The sequence below is a fragment of the Loxodonta africana genome, chromosome 8 (assembly GCF_030014295.1).
Source record: "Loxodonta africana isolate mLoxAfr1 chromosome 8, mLoxAfr1.hap2, whole genome shotgun sequence".
Lineage (NCBI taxonomy): Eukaryota > Metazoa > Chordata > Mammalia > Proboscidea > Elephantidae > Loxodonta > Loxodonta africana.
Window position 1 is genome coordinate 84,455,015 of NC_087349.1, and position 6,000 is coordinate 84,461,014.

Below are 6,000 nucleotides of genomic sequence, written 5' to 3' on the forward strand. Positions count from 1 at the left end.
TTATTTTGGGTGGCAGTGTACGCAGCCAATAGATTACATTTCTTAAACATCCTCTGCTTTTGAGGCATTTTGACTAAGTTTTTGCAAATAAAGCTCAGCACAAAAAGAATTGTTATTGGATAATAATGAATGCTAAATTAAAGATTGATCATGCATGTTAGATAGTAAAAGTTCTAAAAGATTCTGCAGAAGAAGTTTTGTTTAACCCGGTACTTACCGAAGTTGGCAATGAGATCTCTTTTCACATACTTGTCTCTTGTGAAACTAGTGTGAAGATCAGATTTGTGAAAAATACTTAGTATTTAACTTTTTATTTCTTATTTTAAAATGGCAAATACTCCACTCACTCTGATAAAAAGAAACACAGTCCTTAGTACCACAAATGTCTCCTGAAGTATTTGTGTGTATATGTAAGCGCAGTGGGAAGGCAATCAAATTGTGGCAGTTTGTGGATGATGCAGAATGCAATATAAGTTACAAGACAAGCAATAGTGTATATCACAACAAAGAAGAGGAAGGGAAGGAGGGGGTGATGAGAATGAGGAATAGATATTTGACTTATTTTGGAGGAGCAGTAAGATTTTGCTTGTTTGGTACTGGAAGAAGTGTATTTCAGACCAAAGAAATTAGGAAAGCTCAAAGGATGGGTTTGGGAGTTTGGGAAAGGGTGAGAAATTGGCTGGAGTATAGGATATTCATGGGGGGAGCTTAGAAATAATTCTGGCAAGGTTTTTGGGTATAGATCTTAAAGGGTTTTGAATTGCTCTATGAGAGGTGAGATTTTATTACATAGTTATAAGTAGCTGAATCACACAGCCCTATTTGTTTCAGAATAAAATAGCTAACCAGAGAGGATGATTTGGGCATAGAAAGATTGGAGGTTAGGAAAAAGTTGAGAATGGTACATTTTACTCAAGCAGAGAGAATGTCCTGTTTTAGATCAGGGACTTCAAAAGGGCAGAATTAAGAGTATAAACTGTTTCTCTGAGGAAATTTATGGAAGCCTCCGCTCCATCATAGTATTAGCCCTAAGACATCTCAGCTTGTATTTGAATGTCAACATTTGTTAAATTTCTCCTTAGCATCTATCTTTTAACTCAGCAAATGGTGTGCTTTAACCACTTAGTTGTTGGTGTAATCATATATTCTGCGGCTAAAACTACATGCAGAAACACTTCTGGAAAGATGGAATAAGGATCTCTGAAAATGTACTTCCCCATAAAAGCAAAGAGAACATGGGCAAAAATTGTCAAAATCAACTTTTCCAGAACTCTGGAAATTAGAGGCTTTCGACTGAGGACTGATTATTCAAGAAAGCTGTCTGAATCTCAGTAAGAACAGCAGGCTTTGTAGCATTTTCATTTACCCTAATCCTATGCCTCTGTACCCAGCCCTGGAGTAGCATTGTAAACATGCAGCCTCACAACCATGTTAGCTGTGATAACCAGAGACCTCACAGCCACTGAAGTGGGCAGAATGAGTTTGGAGCTTTCCGAAAGGTACCATTGCCAGAGAATTGTCACCGTTTGACCTGTTTGGCAGCCCTACACAAAAGTTTCATTCATTGGACTTGTCTTTATTTCATTTTACTCAGTGGAAAAAACCTTATCCCTAGAGAATTTGTCGAAAACAATCATGGTAATTACTTAACATCACAACTACCTGAGATGGTGATACCAGTTGGGGCAAAGAAATAGGAAAGTGTAGCCTATGAGGCATTGAAAAGCCCTAATTCCCAGGGATCTAGAAGGCTTTGCACATGTGCAGAGCTGTGCACCTACCCAGGAAAGACATGAGAAGCCCTAATCTCTCACCTCTGACCTTGAGGCCCTGAGAAAGCAGTAAGTTAAGGCTGATGCAGTGTTGTAAAATACCTGAGTATTGACAGTGTTCCCCAACACACATAGCCTCACAGCAAAGGTTGAGAATACTTACTGTTTCAAGGCATTTAAGGAAAAGCCTGTCCAACTGTTAGCTGACCATTGTGATAGTGATTATAGACTGAAAATTAGTCTAGGAAAATCACTAAACAAACAACAATAACAGCAATAACAATCCTGAGGAAGGCAAGAAATCTGATTTCCAAAGTTGTCACAATGTATTATTTAAGATGTCCAGTTTTGAACAAAAAAATATGAGTCATGGAAAGAAAAACATGGTTCCCACACAGAGGGGAAAAAGTAGAAACTATCTTTTTTTTTTATCCCTGAGGAAACATGGATGTCAGACTTAGTTGACAAAGACTTTAAATAAGCTAAATATGTTCAAAGAATTAAAGGAAACAGTTATTCTAGAGAATTAAAGTATGAGGACAGTGTTTCACCAAATAAAGAATATCCATAAAGAGAAATTTTAAAGAACCAAATAGAAATTCTGGAGCTAAAATTAACAATAACAAAAAAATTATTAGAGAAATTCAACAGCAGATTTGAATTGGCAAAAGAAAAAATTAGCAAACTTGAAGATAGGCCAATTGAAACTATCCAGTGTGAGGAAGAGAAAAAAGAAAAAAAAAATGAACAGTGTCTCAGAGACCTGGGGGACACCATTAAACATACCAACATATGCATAATGGCTCAGAAGGAGATGGGAAAAAAGGACAGGTATTTGAAGAAATACTGGCCAGAATTTTCCCAAATTTGATGAAAAAATTTCATATTCAAGAAGCTGAATGAACTCTTAGGTAAATTAGATCCAAAGAAATCCACAATTAGACACATTGTAATCAAGCTATTGAGAGCCAAAGACAATCTTGAAAGCAACAAGAGCAACATACGATGCACAAATGATCTGCAACAAGTTTAACAGCTGATTTTTCATAAGAAATCATGGAGACCAGAAGTCAGTTGGATGACAAATTCAAAGTGCTTGAAAGAAAAACAACTATCGACCAAGAATTCTATAGCCAGCAAAATTAAGGTGAACTTAAAATATTAATTTATGACAACATTCCCCAAGATAAAAACTGAGAAATCACTAGCAGACAACCTGCCCTAGAGAAAATAATAAAGGGAGTCTTTAAAAAGGATACTAGTGTTGGGGGAACGGTCTGCCTTACGCCTCCCATCCAGGTTGCTTAAGTAAAAGCCTTGGGCCCAGAGCATTCTCTGATAAGGAGGCTGGGAATTGGGTCACCTTATCTCTTCTGGTTTCTTCTCGTCAGAGAAGACTTCTCCCCGTTCTGAGCATACAGTAACTTTCTCTGTCTCTTGCATGTGCACAGACACCATATGGCATCTGGCCAAGCCCACTTCTATATCTGTTCCTGGTGGGGAGGGAACAGGGCCTCTCGTACTGTGGCATAACAGGGGGAACGTGCCAGATTGTAAGAGCTGGCCTCAAGGGGTGGGCTGAAGGGGAAACAGTCTTTGCAAGACTGAACATGAGCACCCTCATGTGGCTTGCTAGTTCACTACAGTTTGCTGAGTCACGTAAGTCCCTGCCATGTAGCCGCTATTGTCCACCATTGCTATAAAAACCTCTGCTCTCCCACTGGGGAGTATGAAAATCTCCTTTGGTCCTGCAGCTGCCCTCGACTTGCCCTGTCAGTAATTCTCCCTAATAAACTCCTTTGCTGTCATCCTGGAGTTGCCTGCTTTTTTCTTTGGTCTCTTGGTGCCCCCCATTTTTGGCGGTAAATTTCACATTCTTGGTCCATGCCTGGACAACTAGACAGTAGCTCACATCCACACAATGAAATAAAGAGTACTGGTAAAGGTAACTACATAGGTAAATATAAAAGTATAAATGTATTTTTGTAACTCTTTTCTGACTTAAAACTACATAAAGCAATAATTATAAAAGTGAGTTGATGGGCTTATAATGTGTAAAGATGTGATTTGTGTGGCAGTAATAAAAAGGGCTATATTGGAGCAAAAATTTTTTTAGTATTGAAATTGAGTTGGTATTAATCCAAACTAGATTGTTTTAAGATTTTAATTGTGATCACCAGGGTAGCCACTAAGAAAATACCTAATAAAAAATAGTAAAAAGCAACAACAAGAGATTAGTACATTAGAAATATCTGATTATTATAAAGAAAGCAGTGATGGAGCAGTAGAGGAACAAAAAAGACATAACACATATAGAAAACAAATAGCAAAAGGGCAGACATAAATCCTACCTTATTAGTAGTTACATTACATGCAAAAGAACTGAACACTCCAAAAGGCAGAAACAGGCAAAATGGATTAAAACAAAAACATGACACAACCATATACTGTCTACAAGAGACATACTTTAGATTCGTGACATTAATATGTTGAAAGTAAAAGGGTAGGAAAAGATATCATGTGAAATGTACCCAAAAGAGAGCCTGATTGGCTATGCTAATATCAGACAAAAATTATTACTAAAGACAAAGAAGAACAGAACTAAAGAGGGTTATAAGGGGATGCTATGAACAACTGATGGCAACAAACTAGATAACCTAGATAAAGTGGACAAACCAATGAAACTGACTCAAAAAGAAAGAGAAAATCTTAATAAACATAGCAAGGAGATTGAATTAGTAATTAGATACTTACAAAGAAATTACCAAGTAATTAGATACAAAGAAGAGCCCAGGCCCAGATGGCTTCATCAATGGATTCTACCAAACATTTTAGGAAGAATTAGTACCAATTCTTCACAAACCCTTCCAAATAATAGAAGAGGGAACACTTTCTGTTTTTTACCCTGATACCAAAACCATAAAAAGACATCAGAAGAAAATAAAACTACAGACCAATATCCTTTATGACTATAGATGCAAAAAATCTCAACAGAATACTAGCAAATGGAAGCCAGCAACATATAAAAGGTATTATACACCATGACAAAATGAGATTTATCCCAGGAATGCAAGGCTGGTTTAATACTCGAAAGTCAATTAGTGTAATACACTGTATTAATAGAATAGAGGACAAAACCACATGATAACAAATGCAGAAAAAGCATGACAAAATCCAACGCACTTTCATGATTAAAAAATAAACTAAGAATAACAGGGAACTTCCTCAACTTGGTAAATGGCATCAATGAAAAACCCACTGCTAACATCATACTTAATGGTAAATGACTGAAAGGTTTTCTCTAAGATCAGGAACAATACAAGAATGTCCACTCTTGCCACTTCTATATAACATTGTACTGTCAGTTTTAGCCAGGGCAATTAGACACACACACACACACACAACGCAAAGGGAAGAAAAGGTATCAATTGGAAAAGAAGTAAAACTATCTCTATTCACAGATGACATGATCTTATATGTAGAAAATATTAAGGAGTTCATAAAAACTTTTAGAACTAATGAACACATTAACAAGGTTACAAGATTCAAGATCAATATACAAAAAATCAGTTGCATTTCTATAAACTAGAAATGAGCAATCTGAAAATGAAATTAAGAAAATTTCATTTATAATATAAAAAAAAAACCCCAATACTCAGGAATAAATTTAATAAAAAGAAATGTAAGACTAGTACACTGAAAACTAAAAATACCATTGAAAGAAATTAAAGAAAATCTAAATAAATTGAAAGACATCCCATGTTAATGGATTGGAAGACGTAATATTGTTAAGATGGTTCTTATTGTGTGCTGACGAGTTGATTCTGACTCATAATGACCCTACACCACAGAGTAGAACTACCCTGTAGGGTTTTGTAGGCTGTAGTCTTTACGGGAAGAGATTGCCACGTCTTTTCTCTCACAGAGTGGCTGGTGTGTTTGAGCTGCCAATCTTTTGGTTAGCAACTGAGTGCTTAACCATTGCTCCACAAAGGCAACTGGTTGAGATGGTAATACTCCCCAAGTCTTCTAGAGATTCAATGCAATTTCTATCAAAATCCCAGGTGCCATTTTTACAGAAATTGAGAAGCTGACCCTAAAATTCATGTGGAAATGCAATGGACCCAGAATAGCCAAAACAATTTTGAAAGAGAAAAATGTTACAGGACTTAACACTTCCTGATTTCAAAACTTACTACAAAGCTATAGTAATCAATACACTGTGGTA